Source organism: Wyeomyia smithii, chromosome 3 (assembly GCF_029784165.1).
Source record: "Wyeomyia smithii strain HCP4-BCI-WySm-NY-G18 chromosome 3, ASM2978416v1, whole genome shotgun sequence".
Taxonomy (NCBI): domain Eukaryota; kingdom Metazoa; phylum Arthropoda; class Insecta; order Diptera; family Culicidae; genus Wyeomyia; species Wyeomyia smithii.
In genome coordinates this window covers 273962037-273988815 of record NC_073696.1, presented here as the reverse complement: position 1 = coordinate 273988815, position 26779 = coordinate 273962037, and the positions used below count along the sequence as shown (strand labels likewise).

The 26779-nt window shown below is 39.2% G+C and overlaps 1 protein-coding gene and 1 long non-coding RNA gene across 2 annotated transcripts in view; one reads left to right on the top strand and one right to left on the bottom strand.

Moving 5' to 3' along the window:
* The window catches only part of LOC129731789 (probable serine/threonine-protein kinase MARK-A), a 402244-nt gene that overhangs the window by 9105 nt on the left and 366360 nt on the right, over positions 1–26779 (top strand). The gene's annotated exons all lie outside the window — the stretch shown is intronic.
* Positions 15784–16323, bottom strand: LOC129731791 (uncharacterized). The gene is made up of 3 exons (XR_008729088.1): positions 16238–16323; positions 16145–16176; positions 15784–15927 (listed from the first exon to the last, which is right to left on the bottom strand). It is a non-coding gene; the product is annotated as an uncharacterized LOC129731791 (long non-coding RNA).

The following is a 26779-nucleotide window of genomic DNA, read 5'->3' as shown; positions in this document are numbered from 1 at the left end:
TTTCAACGTCACGAAAGCAACTGTTGTTTCGTCCGCTATTCGTACACATGATCCCACCACCGTCATTCATGTCAGCTTTAACAGTTTCGTCGGAAAACGTGTTCTAGTATTAACTGCCACAGCTCATTTCACTTAACTGATTCGAACGCCGCTTTGTAATCCACAAACAGATGGTGAGTCTGCAGGTTGTAAGATTTGATCCACCGTGGAGCGTCCCTTTCTGAAACCAGCCTGGTATGTACCGAGAAAAGGTTCTTTCAAGGGTCTCAAGAACAGTAGCACTATGTACGCTAAATGCAGCAATATGATACCTCTATAATTTATGCAGTCGAGTCGATGGCCCTTCCTTTAGATAGGGAAAATTGGGGTTTCCAACTAATCGTTTGGCAGTGGTTCATCCATCCTGATTTGTAGAAACATTCGGTGGATCATATTTGGCAGCTGCTCACCTCCCGCTTTCAGAAATTCTGCGGAAAATACAGAAAACTCATTGCTTACAATGTTGCAATACTTCAATGAAGATGGTTAATTCGACTATACAACAGCATTTAGAACTCAATGACTGCCACCAGTCAGTTTGTGGTTGTGCTCTAGTCGCACAGCTGCAATATGCAACACGCAATAGCATAATGAACTGTTGCGTGGGTGAAGGTGCGTTGAATCTTCTGCTGTCTGCGTTCATCCAACATGAGAATAATTCAGTTGTCTCCCTTCTTAGGAGCAATCCATGGATGATGCCATGAAAAATTTGAAAAAAGTTGACTTCCTCTGCTTCTCCTTGTCATAAGCTGCCACAGTCTTCACAATCACGCCAAGGCTTTATTAACTCATTGATGATTATAATAACCTACAGTTAGGAAACCTTACAAAAATGTATTTTTATTTGAAATTAGAACAATATTACTGAAAATTACTAAAAAACCAGTATAATGCAAGGATTCTGTTGATGAAATTGCATATAGACGTCAGGAAAACCCGAGTCAGTAACTGCCACATCAGTGACAATTTCTGAAAGATCATTCAATTTATTCGTAATCCAAATCTTTTCCACATGTTTCATTCTCGTAAACGTTTTGCCGCACTTTTTGTCCTAACCCTATTGTCAAAAGTAATCCTTGATGCATTGAGGTCAAATAAGTCAAACACATTACTAAAGACGTTACATATCGCCCTGATGGGTTCGTTTTGACCATATTTTGTACGATGGAATGAGAGGCACAGAAAGTTTCGCATTCTTCAATTTCTATAGGGCACATTTACGTTCATTTCAGAAAGGATTTTGGAGCGTCGATTTCGATAGTTTACAGTTTTCCTACGAATACGGCTCTGGACACGTCTCTTCTTTTTGCTAGTGTATCAATGCCAAGTGAGCGACATCGATTGACATAAGGCGGTTTTTGGACAGGATCACGCATTGGAAAAAATCTCAAAGCAAAACGTAGTAGCTTGGCTTGTATCGATTCAATTCGGTTGGTCCAGATATCAGTGTAAGGACTTCATATTATGGCAGATGTTTCCAAAATAGATCGAACTAGTGAGACATATAGCGATAGCAAGCAAAACGGACCAACTTTTTGGCGATTGTCATCATGAAGCCGAGCTTTCTGTTCGCTTGTGCAATGATATTAGAATAGTGTTGCTTTAAGGAAAGCTGTGAGTCAAGCAGTACGTCCAATTCTTTTAAATCATCAGCATAGATGAGTTTACTACCAGGTGGAATGACATTACAAACATCATAGAAAAAAAAAGGTTGAAAAGCAGTGGTCCGAGGTTGCTTCCTTGAGGAACACCCGACAAGTTAATGAAGCTATCTGACTCTGTGTTGCCTAATTTAATAAACGGAGTTCGGTGTACAATGTAGGAATTTTAACCACTGAGAGACGTTCAACTTTAGCCAACAGAATATTGTGATCAACACGATCGAACGCTGCTTTTAGATTGTACACTGGGGTCGCTTTTTACGCGGGTTGTTTTTATGCGTTTTTCTAAACGGGATATTTTTACGATAACGCGGACTATTTTTACTCGATTCGGAAGATTATTTGTACACGGTATCAAATAAGTTTAGCCTGCCCAGCTGGTCTCGAGGTACGATGCTGGCCTAACAAGCCAGTTGTCGTAGGTTTGAGTCTCGGCTCGGGAGAGACTGTTAGTGTCAGAAGGATCGTAGCGTTAGCCCCGCAATTGTCCTGTACACTAAACAGTTGGTTGCACCAAGGCTTTGCTTTGCTTTATCAAATAAGTTTAGTATGAGTGTATCTATTCTAATCTTTTAAATGCGGTACAACCAACCGCGTAAAAAACGACCCCAGTGTATATCCACTTGCATCCCCTTCTCTATGTTTTTATACAATGCGATGAAAACTCAAGTAAGTTAGTCATAGTCGTTCTACCTGGGTAAAAATCATGTTTTGTCGTCGACATAAAAGCAAAGCCTTGGTGCTACATTCCGATTTGGAACTTGACCTTCTGTTTATTTATACACAGACTTCGCAGCCGACTGTTTAGTGTACAGGACAATTGCGGGGCTAGCGCTACGATCCTACTGACACTAACCGTCTCTCCCGACGTTAACCTAGGAAAAACATATAATCGAAAAACAAACCGAACACGGAATCCAATTTCCAACCTCAAGAAAATGCCTCCACTTATCCACTCAAAACATAAGTACAAAAAGGACGCAGGTTACACATGGGTGAATTCGACTCCCCTTTTTCGTTCGAAATGCGTGTCCGTTTGATGTTACACTAGTTACCGCTGCTCTGATCAATAGCCCCTCATTGAAAAACATACCCAACACCAACCGTTATGAACAGCGTTTAACAAGATCTTGTTTATATTCAGGAAAGCAGACTTCCTGAAATCTCGCTCGCACAAAGAAGAGACAGTGTGCTTAGCGCTACAAGTCTCGTTTCTCATTCAGTCGCTTCGTGCTGTGTGCAGCGTGCGAGCGAGAAAACTTACCATTCGTACGAGCCATGTCTCGTCGCATGGGAATTTTTATTGCGACGTACACGAAGATATCTCGTCTCTCAACTTAACGAGTGCGGTGCATGGGCGTCGCGTACTTGAGACAGCTTGCGTGCAAATTCTCGTGAGCTCGTCTCGCGAGCTTGCCTCGCATGTTGCTTTGTGCTAATGGTGCGAGAAGGAAATTGATTTTGCGCAGAAGGAAACAGGCAGGGCATTTTATGTTTTTTTTCATTTACGGTGTTATAGCAGCATGCATCAAAACACCGTTAGAATTATCAATGATATAACCTAGTTCATTCATTTATCAATTCAAAATTCTATGATTAATTCATCCGACTTTTGTTAACATGAAATAAGAACGTTTTGTTACTATACTTATTATGCTAACGGTACGAAAATGCACCGGATGCAGAGTGTTACGTTGGTTAACAGAAGTGTTCCTTTCGTCGGTTTAGATGTCATTGACTATATTATGATAGAACTCTGTTTTGTAGTTCTAAGGATAAAAAATGTGGTTTGAAATTACAACATAAGTTACTCGGGAGTTAAAAATAGTAAAACCATTGAAATTGTTCATATTTTCTAGTACATGTTGATGTTGGATAGAATTTTCGAATTGAGTACACTAAAGTCGCTTTTTATGCGGGGGATACATGCCGCGTAAAAAACCGCGTAAATTCCGGAATCCGCGTGAAAAAACCCGCGTAAATTCTGCAATCCGAGTGAAAAGGAACCGAAATACGCACGAAAAAAAAACCGCGTAAATTCCGGAATCCGCGTAAAAAACACCGAATAAATTCCGGAATCCGCGTAAAAAAGCCGCGTTAAAAGCGACCTTAGTGTATAGATATTGCAAATCAGGTTCTGAAGGTTCGTGATAATCTGATCGTAGTAATATAGTTTTATGAATTCTTCCGATTAATACACCTTCAGAAGGGTCTGACGGCATATATCGTATGTAGGTACGGTAGGCAGCCTATACACCAGAGAGACGCAGAGACACTCACCGTTAAGGCAACTGTCAACATCAAAACGGATAACGGCAATGCAAAATTATACAGCTCGCCCGTTTTGATGTTGACAGTTTCCTCAACGGTGAGTGCTTTGTCATTTCTCTAATATACAGTTTCACTAAGGTACAGTACGGGCGTCTCGCTCAGTTCGTAAAGCGATAAGACAACGTGTGGTGCGCCGCAGTCTCTTACCGAAGAAAAAAAAAGAAAAGAAACCTCTCGTCGTTTCAGCGCGTGTACAGGAAGTCTGTGTACACGAGAAAGTCTCACGAGCTGTAGCGCACGAGCTGTATCAAGTATGTACAGTACGGGCGTCTCGCTCAGTTCGTAGTGCGATGAAACATCGCCTTGCGCATCGCAATCCGAACCGAAAGAGAAGCGAAAGAGCAACCTGCAAATTGCATGTGACGTGTCTCGTCTCGTCGCACATGCATGGAAATTCTACGAGCGAGAGAAAGATTTCTCTCGTCGCCTGAAAAAAGCGCGTGCACGGGAAGTCTGCAGGAAAGGTACATTTCCCGGAAACCCTACAGTTCATTGAAGCTTCCAAGTGGGCACACAAGTGCAAAAAGCGCAGAATAAGGATTCAAAAGCTGCTGGGAACAATAAGGAGGGTCAATAAATAATATTATCCCATGCAATAAAACTTTTGTTTATGCAAGAGTGTTGAACGAGATAAAACAATTTTTTTTCTCTAAATAATAGATAATCTCATTGGAAAAAAAAAGTAGGAGGGTGGTATTCAAGACACGACCGCATGACGTTGGACTACGGTATTCTTATATTCCATTAAAACAAATAATAGAGAGAATTGCAACTCTAGTATTTGCTGCAATTTTATCTAACAGTGCATTTCTGGATGCTGAGACGTTAAAACGTTATAAATAATAATATATACTAAAAGAATGGATATCTTTTATTTAATCGCTGTCATTTCATACATATTCGAATCAACCCTTTGTTTGCTGCACTACCAAGACAATCATTTAATTGAGCGAATTGGTAAAATTTTCCTATCTAAGCAAAAAGCAAACTTTACGAAACTATCTGAAATTGGAGCCCAGAACGATTCAACCGAAAATTTTAAATTTGAAAATTGTTTGACATTTAATCGATAAAACTCATGCTAGTTCCAGCCCAGCATATAACTTCATGTATTTGAAAAAAAACGTTTGGTTCAATAACTCAATATAGCAAGAGCTCAATCACACGTTTTTCGGTAGTTGTTATCAAGGTTTGGGCGAGTGACAGGAAAATATCTTAACTTCTTCAGTTGTGATTTAGAGCATTTCTAATTGTTTTGTTATTTTTCACGATAGCGACAAGTCTGTTTCTTTCTCTGTGTGCGAGAAACAAAATCAAAATAGCGTACCGAGAAACAAAAACGAAAATTTAATGAATGCTCATTGAGAAAACTTGCAACTCTTTTTACCAATAATTTATGATACTCAAAAGAACCCGTTTTGATCTAAATCAAATTTCTAGTAAATAAGTGTTGATCATTCATAGGTAGTAATTTTTCCTCGATGAATAAAGACTGGCTGAAGAAGCTAAAATCGCTGCTGTAAAATCAAATTCACAACTGTGTTCGTTAAGACGTTTTAATATTTTCAATGACAATAATAATCTTCGATAAACTCCCGCTATAGTTATTCACACACATGCTATAACTATCTAAACACGCGTTAAAACTATTCATACACACGCTGTAGCTATAGCTATCCATACACACGCTATTCCTTTCCATACATTCGATACAACTATCTATACACACGCATAAGCTATCCAACCATGTGCTATTACTATTCATACATACGCTATAACTAATCATTACACACGCAGCAGCTATCCACACACAAGCTATAACTATCCGTACACACGCTGAAGATATACACGCAATAGCCATACACACGCAACAGCGCCATCCCTATCATCGCAAATGTCATAGCAATACAGATGCACATACGCTATATGTGCACACTGCACACACACCCAACGTTTTCACCCAACGATATCTGAATTGGATTACCGCTGGTGGGGTCCAACTCAGATCGAAGGAGCACCGAACTGAATGAAGAAATGCAGCTTCCCACTACCTCCGCCGCTGCTGCCTGATACGCTCTGGTTCTGCTGCAGCTCAGTTTGGCCGCTGGAATCAGCCACCGCTGCTGATTATACAAGACCGGCCTGGTGGCCTTTCACTTGTTAACTGATGACTGCTATGAGACGACACAGGCTATTATATAGCCCAAAGCAAAAATCCATCCGCGAGCAAACAAGAAGCGAGCTTGTGATTGGTTGAATGTGCACGACTTTTAACACAACTTTTAACTAGTTTAGTATCGAAAACATATTTAAATTATTATATGACAATCTTGCGCAATATTTCCCCTATCAATCAAGCCATTGGTGTTTAGAATCTGTTCAGTGGTAATGATAAAAGAAGCATTTTAAAACGGTGTTGAAACACCTGTTGCAGCTACCGAAAGCGAGCTCGTTATTGGTTGAAAGCTGTGAGACTGTTTACAAAGTCAGATCGGTTGTATCCGTTAGTGTCGACTGTGCTTGTGAAGAGAGGTGGTGATTGGTTGCTCGGTATGATTTAGACAATCGATGTGATTTATCAATTTTTCAATAGTGTATCTCGAACAATAGGTTATTTTTGTTACATAAATTCAACCGTAAAAGAATTTCTGATCGGTTGATGCCAAAACCTCGAAATTCTGAAAAGAAATGACTGATGTATAAGCGCTCAAAACCTGACCACTTTTCCCTGGTTTTCCCCGGTTGAATTACTAGATTTTCAAATTCAGGTGCCTAACTTCGATATAGACGTTAGTCCAACGTCAAAAGAAACTAAATCACAGTGAACCTCCATCAGCTGCAGTCATCAATACCGTAATCATCCGATATGTCCATATTTATTATCGAAGGAATCCTCTGCCAGCTCAAGGACCCTCCACCGAAGAAGTTCATTCGAAGACGAAGACGACGGGCGAAACCTTCCAACGCGTGCAGCGCCGGAGATCATAACAGAATCATCCGGTATGATAGAGTGAAACCTCAATCTTATCAGCCGGCTATCAACGGCTGACGGTCTTTGTGTTTCACAAGCAAGTCGAGGCAAAATACGTTGTTACGAGAGGATACTATCATGTTCCGGCCAATGAGCTTCGGCCCCGTCAGACAGAATATGTGTATATAAAAAGAATGTGTATATAAAAACACAATACACCCATCCAGCGGAGAATCTGACGAGGGTCAATATCCTGTCAGTTCGAATTGCTCCGCCGGCTAAACTTGCCCACGACAACGACCACTTCGATGGCGACGACGACGACGACGACGGGGCCGGCAACGAAAAGAACCATCCGTTGCTGGTCAGCGCGGAATTGCAATGTTGGCTCATCTTCCGTGCGGCGGGAAATATGATTGAAAAAATCGGACCTTACTGGCCACGTCGTCGCACGCGAAATGTAAGAACAGGTTCGTGCCAAATTGCCTGCGAAAAACAATGTTTCTGATTGTTGAACTTTTTTTTCGGGGTGGCTTGGTTTCTTTCGCTTGGATTCTTTCGGGGTTTATTAACTGTTGTAATATTATGTGTATTTGTAATATATGTTTATATATATTTTGTTACGTCTTTCTTCGCTATACTGGATTACATTCCATAAAAACTAAAATTCAAAATTAATGTTGAGAGGAGCATATTTCAAATGTTTTTTTAAGTTTTAAATAGTTTATTTGACACGGCACGATACAATTTATGTTTAACTGAGCCAAGTACATTTTTTTTTTAATTCTAAATTAGCAGGGAAAAGAGGGAGGCCTTTTCTTTATTCTCGCGGCCGACTACGAGCTAGTGGGGATTTAAGGTGAGAGGAGGGGTGTTACAATTTTGTTTTTAATTATTTTATATTACAGAATGTATTCATTTGTACGTGGCTAACCAGTGATGTTCTGTTTGAGCAGTTTTGGTCTGAGGTGTCTGCGTAAACATAGAGATGCCGAGTCTTCATTTTAGTGTCTCCAGCCGGGTGTATCATTCTCTTTCAGTTTGTGACAGAAATTGTATTCTAGCAAATAGATAAAAGAAATCAAATTTTAATGCCAGCATTTTTTATAAACCCGTATAGTTGTGTCATGTACTGGAGATCACCGCTTCCCAGAATGTCTCTAACGGGTACGTTCGGTTGTTTTCCTCGGGCCCGAAGGGAATCTATAAGCTCAGACCTAACACCACAGTATTCGGTACACGACCAAACAACATGCTCGATGTCATGGTAGCCATTGCCACAAACGCAGTGATTACTGTCTACAAGCCCTATACGAAAGAGATGCGTGTTTAACGTATAGTGATTGGACATAAGTCTGGACATCACGCGAATGAAGTCCCGACCTACATCCAACCCCTTGAACCATGCTTTCGTCGATACCTTAGGAAAAATGGAATGTAGCCACCGTCCCAGTTCATCTGAGTTCCATGATGATTGCCAACTGTTGAGTGTTCTCTGACGCAAAATGCTATAAAATTCATCAAAAGCAATTGGTCTTTCATAAATATCGCCGTCAATAGCACCCACCTTAGCTAAAGAGTCAGCCTTTTCGTTACCCGGAATCGAGCAATGAGAAGGGACCCACGCTAAGGTAACCCGGTAATTTTTATCTGTTAAAGCACTTAAAAACCGCCGTATTTTCCCCAGGAAATACGGGGTGTGCTTCACAGGCTTCATTGATCGCAGAGCCTCAATGGCACTGAGACTATCTGTGAAGATGAAGTAGTGGTCTATGGGTAGGGTTTCGATGATTCCAAGAGAGTACTGAATAGCAGCAAGTTCTGCGACGTACACGGAAGCAGGAGCATCGAGTTTGTAGGAGGCGGTAAAATTTTCGTGGAAAACACCGAAGCCAGTGGACTCATCTAGATTAGATCCGTCAGTGTAAAACCTTTTATCATAACTAACATGTTTAAACTTATTGGAAAAAATCTTAGGGATCTCTTGGGGTCGCAATTCATCCGGGATACCAGAAATGTCTTGTTTCATGGTGGTGTCGAAGAATATAGCATTATTAGAAGTAGCTAAAAGTGCGACATTGGAGGAATCGTATGAAGAAGGATTAATATCTTGAGCCATATAGTCAAAATATAAAGTCATAAATCTGGATTGAGATTGAAGGTCGACCAACCTTTCGAAATTTTCAATTACTAATGGGTTCATAACTGTGCATCGAATTAGCAACCGGTAAGAGAGATTCCAAAAACGATGTTTCAACGGAAGAATACCCGCTAACACTTCAAGACTCATCGTATGGGTCGACTGCATGCAACCCAAGGCAATACGCAAACAACGATATTGTATTCTCTCTAGTTTTATAATGTGCGTGTTCGCGGCGGAGCGAAAGCAGAAACAGCCGTACTCAAGAACTGACAATATCGTTGTTTGGTATAACCTTAGAAGGTCTCCTGGGTGAGCACCCCACCAAGTTCCGGTAATCGTACGAAGAAAATTAATCCTCTGTTGGCATTTTTGTGTCAGATACCTAACATGACAAGCCCAGGTGCATTTAGAGTCGAACCAGACCCCGAGATATTTAGCGACTAAAACCTGAGAGATCGTTTTACCCGTTAGTAGGAGCTGCAGCTGAGCTGGGTTATGCTTCCTAGAAAAAACGACCAGCTCAGTTTTCTCCGGAGAGAATTCGATACCCAGCTTAAGAGCCCATTCAGACAAATTGTCTAAGGTATCTTGCAATGGTCCTTGCAGATCGCTAGCCTTGCCACCAGTAATGGATACAACGCTATCGTCTGCAAGTTGCCTTAGCGTGCATGAATTTGCAAGACATTCATCGATGTCATTGACGTAAAAATTATATAAGAGAGGACTTAAACATGAGCCCTGGGGGAGGCCCATGTAACTAATTCGGGAAGTTGTCGAATCGCCATGTGAGAAATACATATGCTTTTCTGACAACAAATTGAGCAAAAAGTTATTCAAATTTGGTGAAAGTCCCTGCGAATGAAGTTTCGCGCTTAAAACTTCTACAGAGACAGAGTCAAAAGCCCCCTTAATATCCATGAACGCAGAAGCCATTTGCTCTTTTCGAGCAAAGGCAAGTTGAATTTCAGTAGAAAGCAACGCTAGGCAATCGTTCGTCCCTTTGCCCCGGCGAAAGCCAAATTGAGTATTTGAAAGTAAACCATTTGTTTCGACCCATTTGTCTAACCGTAAGAGGATCATTTTCTCCATTAATTTCCGGAGGCAAGAGAGCATCGCAATCGGCCTATATGAATTGTGATCAGAGGCAGGTTTCCCGGGTTTCCTCCCTCCAGTCATGCGGAACAATATTTAGCTCAAGAAACTTGTTGAACAAATTCAACAAGCGTCTTTTTGCAGAGTCGGGTAGATTCTTCAACAGGTTGAATTTTATTCTATCCAACCCTGGAGCCTTATTGTTGCACGACAGGAGAGCCATTGAAAATTCCAACATCGAAAATGGAGGCTCTTCCGTAGTTACTAATAACGCGTCGCGAAAGGTTTTCTGTTCCGGTACAGAGTCCGGACAGACCTTTTTGGCAAAATCGAGTATCCAGCGATCTGAATACTCCTCACTCTCATTCGAAACGTCACGGTTCCGCATGCGCCTGGCGGTATCCCAAAGAGTGCTCATCGCTGTTTCCCTGGACAACGCGTTTACGAACCTTTACTAAGCTCTTCATCTGCCTGCCCAGTGCCTCGTACTTTCGAAGCAGGTTGACAGTGCCGTACTCCCGGTAGTCCTTATACGCCGCGGACCTTCGCGCGTACAGCTCAGAGCACTCTTCGTCCCACCATTTGTTGGGAGGGCGCTGTCTAATCGTTACCCCGGGTATCGGTTTCGTCTGAGCTTGAGTCGCGGCGTCGATTATCAAGCCAGCTAAGAACGCGTATTCTTCCTCCGGAGGAAGTTCCTCGTGAGTCTCGATAGATTGCGCTATAATAGACTCATAACACTTCCAATCAATATTACGTGTAAGGTCGTAGGAAATATTGATTGGGCTCGGGGAAGTTGAACCATTAGCAATTGATATAACGATTGGAAGATGATCACTACCGTGGGGATCGTTGATTACTTTCCACCGGCAATCTAACGCTAGTGATGTCGAGCAAAGGGATAGGTCAAGCACGCTTTCACGTGCTGGAGGATTAGGTACACGTGTCGCTTCCCCAGTATTCAAAACTGTCATATTGAAGTCGTCGATCAAGTTACAGATTAAAGAAGATCGGTTGTCGTCGTACAGCGACCCCCATAGCGAACAGTGAGAATTAAAATCTCCCAATATCAAAAAAGGCGCGGGAAGCAACTCTGCTATATCAGTGAGATGCTTCTGTTCAACTGCGCGGATGGAGGCATATATAACGAAACAAGGCATAGGTCTTTTCCATTCATATTCGTTTGAATGGCAACGACTTCAATATTCGAGATCGAGGGGAGGTCGATTCGGAAGAAGGAATAGCACTTTTTAATCCCTAAAAGTACCCCTCCACCGTGTGAGTCTCGATCTCGACGAATAATGTTAAAATCGTGGAAATTGAGTTGATCGTTTGAATTGAGAAAGGTTTCACAGAGCGCAAATGCGTCACAATTGTATGTATTTATTAAATGAGAAAATAGATCGAATTTGGGGATGATACTTCTGCAATTCCACTGTAATACAGTGATAAAATTCCTAACCTCTTTCGCCGTATTAGTCATCGAAAGATATGATAGCTGAAATGAGGGGCCAAGTTGCTGCTAGTTGCATCAAAAAGGTTTTCACTGTAGGAAGAAGGGCAAGAAGAATATTTTGTAGGGGATCTGGTATGTTGAATGTTTTAAATATCCAGTCCACAATATCAGAAAATTTTATGAACCCTGTTTCTTTTTTATCTTCTGATCGAGAAATGGGTGCACGAGGGGTTTTTGGTGCCCCAGGAAGCGGTGGGTACTCCTGGTTTGATTTAAAATTAAAACCGGGAGGTACTTGCTTCGGTTTTTCTTCACCGCTTCCTTTTTGTGTTGGCTTATTGGTCATTCCGCTAGGGGTTATCTTGCGACCTTTGCGAGAAAGATTAGGAGAGTTGATCATTCTCCTCTTCCTAGATCCTTCTGGCATGGCATAAGAACACCCTTCGAGGGGATCGTCAGATGTACCCTCATCGGTTGGCAAAAAGGAAAAGATGTTTCCTGTCGAGGGTGGCTCAGCACTCTTCAGCATTTCTGCGAAAGAGCGCTTTGATCGTTCCTTGAGGGAACGCTTTATTTTTTCCTCGCGCTGTTTGTACGCGGGACACGCCGAAAGGTCATGCCGAGTTCCCTCGCAGTAAAGACACTTTTCAGTATTCTCACTGCAAGCGGTCTCAGCATGATTGCCTCCGCACTTGCTGCAGCGTGCCTTGTTGCAGCAGTAGGTGGCTGTATGACCTAACTGCTTGCAGTTTTGGCAATGCATGACCCGCGGTACGAACAGGCGTACAGGCAGACGAACCCTGTCCAAAGAGATGTAGTTCGGCAGTGCGGATCCGGCGAATGTTACACGGAAGGAATCCGAAGGGAAGAATTTCTTCTTCCCTTCTTCGATGGATACTGAATGCAATTGCTTGACATCCAGTATCTTTACATCTTGAATCAGGGGGTTCTTGAAGCAGCCAACCCCGTGACGCAAAATGCCATCGACCGTGAGGCTTCCTTCGGTAACCACACCGTCGATCTCCACGTCCTTGGCAGGGATGTACACGCGGTACTCTCTCGTGAAGAGCTCGTAGCTAGCAATTGCGTTTGCTTGCTTCAAGCTACTCACAACAACTCGCAGTTTGTTCGGTCTAACCTTTGTAATTTCGGTTACGTCCGAAAACTGTTTTGCCAGGTCCTTGCCGATTTGAATTATATTTAGAGGCTTCTTTATGGGCCTGAAGTAAACTACGAACGGACCTTTCGAAGCATCTGGGTAAGCTTTCACCCGTGTTGCCGGTACCCTTGGTACGGGGCTAGGTAGCGGGGAAGGTAGAGGGGAATTGATGGGGGAGATCTCAATCTCTTCCCCAGTTGTTTCCACATCCAGGAATAGTTGCACCTGCATGTCGTCCATTTTGCGGGAGCGTTACGCTCTACCGCACACAAACGATAAATATTCGAATGTGAGGGGGGGTCAAGTAGTTGCTATTAAATTTTAAAAACAATTTTTCAAACTACAATGGATCAAAATAAAAAAAAGGCAGTAATACTAATACTAATAACAATAGTAATAATAATAATAATAATAATAATAATAATAATAATAATAATAATAATGATAATAATAATAATAATAGTAATAATAATTATAATAATAACAATAATAATAATACTATTAATAATAATGATAAAAATTCTAAAGTGAATACTTCACCGAACGTCTAAGTCACGACCTCACGGCTGATAGTAGGATTAATCGAGCGTCTCCGCAGAACAAACAATGACGATCCAGCTTCGTGTTGTGACACAGTGGCCGTATCCTACACGCGACCTTGTAGATGCCACTTGTAGTTGACTTCCACTCGCTCGATCGTATGGTGGTCCGTGCTGCTAGCGGGGTAACAGCGGTGCGGGAGAATTATTCTTGCTGATATATCAGCTGCGTATCGGATCACTGGCGGGGTAGCCTGCCCCTACCAGTGTGCAGAAGATGTTTCTGCCGATATATTGCAGGCTATTGTTATCGCACACAAGAACTAATCGAAAAAAAAAACACCCGTACGATAACTCGTGTATTGTTATTTTGCGAATCAAACGGAGATAAACAATCTGCGTCTAATCAAGACGAAAGCAAAACAACGAATGATATTTCAAATGTTAATAGCTTTCAAAAAATTATACGGATTTTTCTTCTCATTACATATTATCACATTTAATTATTGCTGTTTATTCATTAGTTTACATTCGGACAAACAGTCTAAATGAATACTTAGCAACTAATAACTGAAATTATATCTGCAACAAAAGATTGTAGCACGACCACAAAAAAAAAATAGAGGTAACATAAGAGTCGAACATATCGTCAGTTGGATTCAGTACAACTCAGCACAACTAAAAATTTTGCAGCTTGAAGTTTTCAACGACAAACGATACTGCCCATAATGCAAAAATTGGCTAATATGCCATTTTTACCAAAATCGAGAAAACAGTTTCTCGTGATGGTACACACCCTAAACAAGGTCCCTACGGATGCCGATTGTCGAAAAATGCATTTGGGAAGGCAGCAAACGTGAAACAATTTTGGCTAATATCCAAAATAATTGAGAAGTTGGATAGTATCCAACATCCAATACGAACCTGTGGCATGTTTACGAACCAGTGTATTATTACTGAACTGTGTTTCTTCTAACTTTCGAAAGTCAACTTTCGAAATCAAATTTGACGTTTCACGAAGAATATTTGAAGTTACAAGAATTTATTTGTTGTACTGAGAAACCCAATGATCAAAACGTGTGACTGTTTCCTTCTGTCATAAATCTTTATATTTGAAAAAATGATATTTAGCTCTTTGATTAGGAGTAACATTAATAAAGAGAAGATTCAGATTTCATTTTGGATTTGATGAGAAAAAATAGGAAAGTGGATTGTGAGATTACCGTGAATAATAATATTTTCGTTATATTATTATATTGCTGCATTGTCTTGTCGTCCTTTTCATCCTCACCTGTGCTTCCGTGTTGTTTTATTAAATTTAAAACCATTTTCATCACCAACGAGTACGATATAATTCACATCGTATGGATATTAGCCAAATTGCACACCGTTTTGTCAACTGACCTTTCGTTTATAATTGAAAAAACGGCTACTGTGTTAAAAATACGTGGCGGATGGAATTTTTCCTGCAGATTTCTCTGTTTCAACTGAACGGCAAGGTTCCAGCATATTTGAAGGGTGATATCTATTTATATAAAAGAGAAGTTTTGTATGTATGTATGTATGTATGTTCCAGCATAACTCTCGAAGGCCTGAACCGATTTCAACCAAACTTGGCATACGTGTTCTTTGTACAAAGGAAGTGGTCATAGAAATATTGGATAGGGGGAGGGGTCACCCTTAAAGAAGAGGGGGTCAAGAGTAATGAATTTTCATACATAAAGGAAACCTTTCATTGAAATTTGATGATTTTCGGGCTCTTGGTCATATTCGGAAACCGGAAGTTGGTGTCCAGAGACCGGAACATGATGTTTGATGCCATATTCAATCCAAGATGGCAACTTCCGGTTTCTGGGAAGCCGTTCAAAACTGTGGAAAACGCTCACAAACCCCCCAGTGTTGGTAATTTCGGAGCAAAAATGACTCCTAAGAACCGGTTCTCGGTGTCTGACGATACTTTGAAACTTGGGTTGCCGACTTCTGGTTTCTGGAAATCTGCGAGAATCAATAATTGAATTATATACTCGACAATATGGGTATTTTCGGAATCGGAATGACGTCGTCATACGAAAATCGATCATATATTTCCAAATATTGGCCTTTTTTTAAACGTAGTGACGTCTGTTTGCAGCCGAAAATCGGTTTTCGTGCAAATGTTTCTAGACAGGTGTTTCAAAACATCCAACCTGCTTTGATCCGTTTTTGGAACGATTTCTTGACATATTTCTTGCATAATTTGATAACGGAGAATCCAATCTAGCGTTTTGGACAAAAAATATGTTTGGAAAAGTTGCTGAAGCTCAACTATTACCGAATAAAAAATTTGGTTAATAGCATCGATCAAATAAGAAAAGAGCTCCTGAAATCCAGCTATTTATTTAAATACTACAAGGTATACAGCCCTAGGGTTGTATGAAATGGTGACGTGGGACTAAACACTGTAATTAGGGGATTTTTTGTTACAAAATATACAGAGTCTGCAGACAGAATCAATGTGTTTGCTCAGCGACTGTACGTATTTTTATTTTCAGCCTCCCTGGAAATCAATATTTGGAATATATTCAACAACACTCAAAAGAATATCATTTATATTTGGCGATATTATGCATGTAGTATTCTTTTTGTGCAAAAAATATGTATTTGACAAGGCACAAGCATATCGTGCTTGTTGAAGAAGCACAAAGAATTTCTCGTAATGCGTCAAAGTCAGAATTAACACTATATCCTCAAAAACAAAATCCAATTATACTTACGTTATCATAATGAATGGTTTTGTTTTATTTAACTGTAATTAAATCAAATCTATAGTATGGATCTTACTTTCAAAATAATATGGAAGCCCTTACAAAGGTTCATCAATTAGCAAACAGAAGACAATATTTTAAACAAAATTATTTACAAGTTCCAGCAAAAAATCGTAGCAATCCACAATTACATTTTTTTTTTGCTTGACAATTTTGTTTATTTGCCTACAACTATATTCGCTGTATTACGGAGACAGGAAATATACGTTTATTATGGTGAAGCTTTGAATAATCATATATCATCTAACAATTTTGAAATGTTGAAGAGATTCTGTACGAATCTCACTAAATAAACAAAAAAAAAATCACAAGCATTCGCAGGCTCTTACTCTTCTATAAATGTATATATTTAGGAATTTACTCTTTCGATACTATCCGGTCAAGATTATTTAGTGAAATCGAAGATAAAATTAAATAAATATCCGTTGCAAAAATTTACAATTCTTGCTGAGTAATTTATGGCAATCATATTTATGAGATAAACTTTCAATCACCATCAACAGCAGCATTGCAGTTTTTCCTCAATTGCATACTAATAGAAATGTACGAACAAAAGTGTACCACTGCAATACGAATAGTACCGCTGCAGTACGAATAGAAGTGTACCGCTGAAATGTACGAATAGAAGAGTACCACTGCAATCATAGACGACGAGAGACCTGCGGTTCTTTACTCCACTGGTACTGTTGCTTTTACCGGCATCTTTTCTTTCAAGACATCAGTTTTTATTAGGTTCTTCAGAACCTAACGCGCAGGTTTAGAAATTGTTCAAGGATGGGTAAAATTGTTCAAGGAAAACTTTTACCTTCGAGACATCACATTAGTCTAAGCTCATGGAAGCAAAAATAAATTGACCTATTGGGACGGGGAGACTCTGTCAATTTTTATTTCGAAATTGATACAGGGAATATCACAGGGAACGGATGGTGTCCATTCACGTTGTCTGTGCTAGGAATGCTCGCATGTAATTGGTTCACTATTGACGTAAATTTGTTATTGAAATTTTTCATCAATTTTACCGCTTAGCAATGAAATTAGAGTGATAATTAGCAAATTAGAAAATTGTTATACATTTTATCTATCCAACAACATATTGGTTATTATTATCCATCATGTGGTTATGCTGTTATTAGCGTTTGAAATCTGACGCAACATTTGCCCGTTTCATTTCCAATTTTACAGAATGCATCCCAGTATAGTAAACAAAGACGTGTCCCACGTCAAAAAAAGTTTGTTTGTATGTATGTATGTATGTATGTATGTATGTATGTATGTATGTTACAGCATAACTCTTGAATGACTGTACCGATTTGAACCAAACTTGGCATACGTGTTCTTTATACAGAGGAAGTGGCCATAGAAATATTGGGAAGAGGAAGGAGCAACCCCCAAAGGAGGAGGGGGTCTTAATTGGTCAGAAAATGAATTTTTTTCATGCATTACGGGAACTTTCTGAATGAATGCGATAGTTTTCAGGCCTTTGGTCATGTCTGGAGACCGGAAATTGATTTCCAGAGACCGGAACATGATGTCGAAAAGAGAAAGGGGCAGTTATCAAAGAGGGAGGGGGTCTTAATTGATAAGAAAGTCAGGTCTTCTAGTGCCCTATGGGAACTTTTTGAAAAGGTACGATAACTTTCATGCCCTCGGTCGGTCATGGACAGAAGTTGATGTCTAGGGACCGGAATATGATGTCCGATGTTTTTCTCAAACAAAGATGGCGACTTTTGGTTTCTGGGAAGCTGTATACAACTGTAAAAAACGTTTACAAACCTCCAAACATTGGTATTTCCGGAACCAGGATGACCTTTAGAAACAAAAAAATAAAAGTCCAACGACATTTTTAAAATTCAATATGGCGACTTCCGGTTTTAGCATTTTATGAAACATGAATATATGCTCTGCAAAATGTATATTTTCGATAGCAAGATGACGTCCAGAATCCAAATATTTATGTCCGGTGCAAATTTTTCAATCGTACATGGCGGATTACATTTTCTGGAAAGGTTACTAGAATACAGAAGAAGGCTTGGACGTAATATAGAAACGTTTTGAAATCAATTCCGCGATTTTTCCTTTTTGTCAAGCTGTGTAAAACTGAGTAAAATGGTTAAATAATGTCAATATTTGTAGAAAGAGGATTATGTTCAGAAAATGACCACGGGTGTACAACGGTATTTTCAAATTCAAGAAGAAAAATATTCAAATACTCCCTGACATTAGGTTCATAGGTCAGAGCTGACTCCCCGAAACCGAAAATTGGTGTCTGAACGTTTAGTATAGTGAGGGTTGTTTTTCTGCATTGGAAATTATTCAAAACTTGAGGAAAATGTGGAGATAGTCCCCGTATCTTCAAATTGTTAATTAATTCATAAATGTTCAACTATGAGGATGATATTGATATTGTTTACGCAAAAAAAGTAAAACGAGAAGACATAGCAAGCAATAATTTTAACTATCAGAGGTCAGCTTAGGCTATTGATTATGTAATTTCAGTGTAATTTGAGTTTATTGTAAGTTAATCGACACCGTCGAAAATGCTGATAAGGCAATGCATTTTCCAACAGAATTTTTGAACTCATTCGACCCAGCTGGAATACCTCCGCATCAATTGTTAATCAACGAAAAAGGTGGTATATAAGCAAGTTTGTAACTAAAATAGAAATATTATTTAAAATGATGGGTTGGAAAAATATATGGAAATATATAAAATTATAGATAAAGCAGAACTTTTTACACGAGCAAAGCCGGGTACATTCAGCTAGTACTCAATAAAAAAGTTGTCATGAACAGTCAAAATATGTTGTACCGACAAAAAACTTTAAAATGCGTTTTTCTCGATTTGATGCCCATGGCATATTAGCCTTTTTTTGAATTATGGGCAGCGTAGACTCCGGAGCCAGTGTTGGATCCTATTTTTGACCAATCTGTATAGAAACAAATGATGCCTGAATCAAGCTCCGCTTCTTTCTTTACATGACGATGTAGAGGTAGTAATCAGAGCATGGCCTCCAAGGCTTCCGTTGGTGTAGTGCGCATGGCGCTGGACTTTGTTAAGCTTTGACGTATGTCACCTCATGCACCTTTGGACATCACACGAGAGCGGCGTGGGTATTTCCTGGTCGTGCAAAAGTTATGTAGGACCAAAGAGCCAATCGTGGTTTCAACCCCCAGGTTTTACTGATTAGTGTGGTGCAGGCCCAAATTGCCGTTGTAGTTTTTTTGACTGTGTAGTCAAATTCAGCCGTCCAATTGAATATTCCCCAGGTGGTTCACATTTTTATAGAAGTTCAGTAAGAACCTATTCAGTGAAGGAGAAGACAGGGCGTGTTTCCTCTGTTTGGTGAAGGGGACAGTTTTAGCGGAACTCGTGTTAGGCCCCTCCTAAGTGCACCAACTTAGTGTAGTGTCTAGTGCCGTCTGAAGGGAGCTTGACATTGTTGAGTCATATTTTCCGCGAATTATGAGGACAATATCATTGGCATAGCCAACGATCTCATAGTCAAGCTGGGTTTGCTTGCTTGATAACGCATCGACCACCAGAAACCAAAGCAACGGGGAGAAGATTTCCCCTGGTTGTCAATTCTTCTATTCAGAAGAGCTGTATTGATTGAAACATAGGATGTATTGTCGTAAGCGCCTTCAATATCAAGAAATGCGCATAGCGCTGTCTTTTGATAGTTCGGCGACTTTTCGACGAGAGGAACTATGCCATGAAGAGCAGTTTCCGTTGATTATGTTGTGCTGTTCTTTATGTAGTGGTGAGTTCTTGAGGAACTCATTGCGTATATAGCTATCTGCGATTCTCTCCGTCAACTTCAGGAGTGTAGATGTAAGGCTTATAGGCCTGAAGCTTTTGAGCAAAGTTTTATCTTCTTTCCCTACCTTCGGAATGAAGATCACCTTGACTCACCGCCAGCTATCTGGGATATAGCCTAGGGTGAAGCTTGCACGGAACAGATGTATCCGTTCGGGCATTATAACACCATCTGATTTTTGAAAAAAGATGGGTAGAATGCCATCTGGTCCAGGAGACTTCATTGGTTCAAAGGAGCTTAATGCCCAATTGATTAAAGCCTCCGTGCACAGCCTTCCAGAGATCAGAATCGATATAGTGGTTAACTCTGTCAAATGCCGCTTTTAAGTTGGTATAGACTGTATCAAGTTGATATCCTTGTGGTATACAGGTGAGGCACAGTGATGTAAATTGTAGTAGATTTGTTACAATAGATTTGTCAGAAAGGAATGTATGTTGCTCATGCAAAATATATGATTCTGCTGCCCGCAAGAGTTCTCCGTTCGTTAGTATCTTGCAATGTTTTAAGCCAGTGCATGGTGTGACTTTTGCAGGCTTTTTTTTTAGTTTTACAACTTAAGGTATAAATTGAGGAAAAAAAATTAAAATCTTTTCTCAACACAGACATCAAAAAGATAGACGATCCAAATCCTGTGCACTTATGTGTCTTGAAAACTTTTTCTTCAAGTAATGTGGGTGTTTTTAAATCTTTTGGCTTTCTCAGTCTTCTTAAAAAGAAGTACATGACAATTCGACGTCTGATAAACTTCCAACGTTTCGGTCGTTCTGGTGGCCTTTTTCAAGGGCAATTAGTTGTGCCTCATTTATAAAAAAATTCGTTTTTCAAGTCTGGTTGTCGGTTCGGCCATCTCCATCAAAAAATTGCTAATTTTGGTCTCTCCAAAATAGTTTGTAGGCCGCATTTGCAATTTGAAACCCCATTCAGAATTATTTATTCTAGAAATTTTGTGTAGCTTCGTGTATCCTTAGTTTTAAACCAGATTTAGGACTGTCATTGATATCTGTCACTTCTGGCCCTGGGAAATGGTTTCACACTCTTTCGAGTTTTTCGAAGGGTATTATATCATTTCGAGCATAAGCTGGGGTAGTTTTCTGCATGAACCTTTTCCAAGCTGTGATATTAAGTCGAATTGGAAACACTTTGGGAATTTTAAGCAATTGCTTTTTCTTCTCTAGGTGAAATTTGAAATAATGATTTTAGCTGTTGATATTGTTGTCGAAATTTTGGGCTTAATTGGTACATTTTTTCTTAAAAATTTTCCGGTCTCCAATTTCAATCTTAAAAAGCTACTGTAATTTTCCGCAAATGGTGGAATATAGACTAGCAGCAAGCAGAACTGTTGCAAATTCCAGCACAGCAGGCGGTGATTTCAGAACAAAGGAAATCGGCTAACCGCGATCTAGTGATCTTAGATCACCTGTCGCAGCGCTAGATTTGGGATCTATCGTCTGTTATACAGGCATGTCCCCAGCTTTGTCAAAATCAAAACCAATTATCCTTTTAACCCTATCCCCGAGAAGAAAAATCAGATTTCACATCGAAAAATCATATTCAAACTCTTATTACTCAGCAACCGCATAATTAGTACAAACTATATTGCATGTTGAAGATCAATCTGTTCTCTAACTGCATAGAATATTTCCATCGTTAGAAATTTTAAGTAGGTTGAGAGACGAAGAGTGAAACAGTGGTTTCGTGCACTCGAATCACTCATCCTCAACCCGGGTTGCGTTGCAGTAGAGAAATGAGTGCAAAAGAATATTGAAGAAAGAGAATAGAAGAGACTCACTTAGGAGATGAAGTGTTTTACTGCTATGATTAGCGATGCCGCTTACCGTGCAACGCACGAGCTGTTTAAATTAACCGTTGCGTTGTTTGTCTTCTCGAAAAAGCCCCCATGCAATATTTTGGCTCAATTGTGCAGCAGCATTTTCCCAGAAGTATACCGCCGCGCTTAGCAAGTCAGTCAGTCAGACAGGCATTTTCAGCAAACCAAGAAAAACGCTTTTTTATGTAATTCCATAACATTGCTTCTTACGAGATGGGACAATATGTTTGGATGTTTTCCCGAAGTTTTTCGGAACAAAGTAATTGAGTTAATTTATTGTTACGATGCTTCGCATAGTTAGCTACCATTCCCGCTTATAACTCAATTTTGGTGAAAATGCAAATGGGACAGACCTGCTATGCGCGGCAGTATAGTCACGAAATTCCATTCCCACATACATATACTTGATGTAACTTTCTGTTGCATAGTCTATATTGTCCCGACATTCTTTCGCCAGAGAGTCATTTCATGCTACTTTGCGCATCGATCCTGATCGACCATTTTCGATTTCGCTGAAATTTTTCACAGTTGTTTCGTTTTGATAAAGAGGTCATTTTATGATATCAGTTCTTCATGTAGACTCGCGACTGCTGCTTCAAAAGGGCCTATTCAAAATGGTGACTGACAGATAAAAATTTCTATATCAGGAAAACGACTTGTTTGATAGAAATGGTGTCTTCAGTAAAGTTGTAAGTAATAAAATTGCGGTTTTCGAAAAAATACATACAAATTTTTTCCGTGCTAAATTTTCCAAATTGTCTCAAAATATTAAATAAAAATCAAAAAGTACTTTTTTTAACAATCTATTTTTTACACATTGAAGATGACAATATTAAGCATTAGTTTTGAAAGTAGCGTGGACTACATCAGGCGCAACTTTAATAGCGAAACCTGTTTCTGCTCACTATCCCAGCTCCCGGTTCTCTAAATCTGGATTTACTTGATATAGAAACGCACTGTATAAATTGGTTACCTTGTGTGTTTGTGTTATTTTCACAACCTTCTTATAACAGGGTTAGCCGGTGAGTTATGCATATTCAATTTTAACAATATAAAAATGCTCGATTATGGTACGAAAAGATCGCGTTGGATTGGTATCACGCTATTAGCGATAAATTTTTAACATTGTTATGTGTAGTTAGAAAAAACACCCAAAAATAAGTTCAGATTGAATATGTCAAAATACTAAAAGGTTCATAACTATTTTGTTTTTCATTTTACAATCTTAAAATTTCGACCGATAGTAGTACAGGTCGGACTCGATTATCTGGAACATCAAAAAAATTTCATTCCGGATAATCGAATCACAGAAAATACCTCGTTTCCCACGGGACAAACAACGACGACCGCATAGCAGCAAAAAAGAATAGCAATAAAGTTTTCAAAGCCAAGAACGAAAATAACGAAATGACCACGTGGTCTTTTTTCCAGACTTATAATTTATAGTTGCCACCAAGTTAAGAATGAAGCTTTTGCATTTTAGAAATATATAATGTACTGAAAGTTTATACCAAAAGACCACGAAAGACCACGGGGGCTAAAGAAAGTGATCAAAATATGACCACGTGGTTTAGGAACGGCCCCATTAAAAGTTTACTTTTTCGGCAGATGAAACAAAACATAAAATTTTTGATATCGAAAAAAAAGTTTATGCCAAATGTTTTAGCAACGGATCATTGAGTCAGTAGGTTTTCGAACTAGGAAACAAAAAGCCGAGAAGCTTTTCAGCATCCCAAAATCTTTGAATTGAAGTAGCTTTCGCTAAAAAAGCAAACGAATGTACATTTTACGCAAACGATGGAAGCAGACAACAGAAGATGCAGCGCACTCTTAGTTACGCTACATTTTGTAGCGTGTTGCATATTTCAGATATGCGACTGGAGGACAGCAAAATTTTGTTCCGGTTGCCAGGCATGAGGATGGAGCTTGAATTACTGCTGTAAAATCGAGTTTGCAACCGTCTTTGTTAAGGCGTTCTGCAGCATTTAGAATTAAGTATATTGAAAAGTATCATTATCATTTATGTTTACGGCACCGAAAATTATTTAGAAAACGTAAAGGTAGAAAAAAAAGATTTTTACCGAAAACTAATTGTGTGTCACTACTGTGTGTAGATGTCGAAATTTTTTCATAACATGATCAGCAGCATGCTTGAACTTTTTTTCAATACTTACATTCCAAAGAGGAAATGTCAGCTCAGATCTAGATAGGGTAGGGTACCTGAATGAAATAAGGTAACAACTTTCAAGGCATCTGAATAACAAATTTTGGCATTTTGTAATCATTTTGTTTTCCTCTGTTATCTGAATGTAGGATATGGGGTTTTGGGCTTTTGCTTGCCTGATAACTGGGCATCACATCATGTTATCATTTTGTTATCCAACTTTACTCGGGTAAGGAATGGTATTTTCGGCAGTGATAAGAAAAAGAATCTGAGGGGTTAGAAACAACCTACGAAGCTAATTTTATAAAAATTATAAATAGAGACGTAGTAAAAAGTAGGATGGTGGTATCCAAGACATGACCGCATAACGCTGCACTACGGCATTTTTCATTCCATTAAAATAAGTAGTAGACGGAATTCTAACTCTAGTATTTCCTGCAATTTTATCCAACAGTGCATATCTAAATGCTGAGTCGTTAAAGCGTTATAAATAATAATATATACTAAAAGAGTGAATGTTTTAAATTAGCGCTGTGAGGAAAACCTTAGCTCCAGCCCAGCATATAACTTCATGTATTTTAAGAAATTAAGTTTATTTAAATAACTTAAAAAAGCAAGAAATAAATAACATGCTTTTTGCGTAGTTGTTATCAAGGTTTTAGCGAATGACAGGAGAATATATATATTACTTCTTCTATTATGTATCAGAGCACTTCTATATGTTTTGTTATTTTTCACGATAGAGACACGTTTGTTTTTTTCTCTGTGTGCGAGAAACAAAAACAAAATCGCACACCGAGTAACAAAAACGAAAATTGAATGTATGCTCATTTAGATAACTTTACCGATAATTTATGGTACTTGACAGAACCTGTTTTTATCTAAATGAAATTTCTAGCAAATAAGTGTTGATCATTCATCGGCAGTAATTTTTCCTCGATGGAATAAAGACTGGACTGAGAAAGTTTCATTGAAAATAATAAAACGTCTCAACTAACACTGTTGTAGGTTCGATTTTACAACAGCGATTTAAACTTCCTCTTTTTTTCCCTGTGTGGGCTCATCACTGCGACCAGAGATTAGACCTGTTGTGATATTGCTTAAGTGTTTTCTGTACTCCGCACTTCATATTATTGGCAGTATCACTATTGAAGTAAGTGATACGCTTATCATTCATACCCGTGCTTGTGTTTAAGTTTTACCTTTCCGTTTCAAGCTTACTACTCTACTATACCGAGCCTCTGTCCATCCTAACAATATCGCCCACTTACAGTTCCCTGGAGAGAACTTTCATACGTTACTCACACCAGTTTTATTATAACAGGGACTTATTTTTGTCAGAAGGAGAGTCAACAGAGGTACTGTAGAATTCAGATTGAAGGAAAGGTACTTGGTGGGAAGTCTGAGAATAAACCCATGCTAAAGTCCTTTGGCAACCACCAAATGGCCTGATTCTACTAAGATTCGAACCCACGACCATCCGCTTACCAAGGCGGACTCTGTAATCTTGCGACTACGGAGCTCCCCTCCGGTGCTTATGATACCGGTAGAGTTTTGGAATGGGGTGAAATGTTCAAATCGTACCTTATATATCAAGGTTTCATCAGTTATTTGGAAAAAAAGGAGGAGTTTAGAAGAATAGGGAATAGTAAGGAAAGTAAAAAAGCATCAGAAACAGAAAGTGACCTCGAGTAAAACAACAACAACAACAACAACAACAACAAATCGTTCACAAAGTCAGATCAGTCACTTTAGTGTCGGCTGGGAAGAGAGGTAGTGATTGGTTGATCGATATGATTTGGACAAGCGATGTTATTTACCAACTTTTCAATAGTATATTTCAAACAATAGGTTGTTTTTGTTACATAAATTTAACCCTAAAAGAATTTCTGATCAAATGATGCCAAAACCTTGATATTCTGAAATAAAATAACTGATATATAAGCGCTCAAAACCTGACCACTTTACCCTGGTTTTCTCTGGTTGAATTGCCAGATTTTCAGATTCAGCCGCTTAACTTCGATATAGAATGTAGTCTAACATCAAAAATACCGTACTGCATCAAATTTCGAACACTCAAGTTATGATGCAACTGCTTGCACTAAAAAATCAAAGAAAACCCTGTTTTCTCGTCGATCGTCGGTCTAACATGTTGGTTATTTTATTTTTGTTGCAATTGAGTGCTATTTATATAGATTCAAACATGTTTTGTTTATCAAATTAACGAGAATTCAAAAATCTGCTTTGATTCAAATTTCGAACACTTCAATGTAATCACTAAGAGATAGATAGGTAAATCGTCTCAACACTGATTGTCACTTTTTTCAACGCCTGCTGATTACCTGGAAGTGGTCCTGCAGTGAAGAGTAACACATCACTGGGTAAAGGACCTTCCGAAGAACGAAATGGTATATACCTTATACTCATACTTTTGATTACTCAAGCTATAACAACGTGATTTTTATTCTAAAGTGTTCGAAGTTTGAGATTGTTCCAAGTTTTAGACAGAACGGTACACTCCTGATGGTATGATTTGTTGTTTTTTCACAATTTATCGCTCTTACAAAATTCAACTAGCAAAAAATTACCCCAATTTTGTCATATTAGACAAACGGTAAAATGAAATTGTGTATGCCCATTTAGCATTGATTTTTATATATAAATATGTGTGTGTGAGAAAGCAAACAGACAAATGTTCTTACTCCAGACCCGGAGCAGCAAAAGATTCAATTTGTCGTCCTTTACACAAACAGGGCAGGCAATACACATTACTA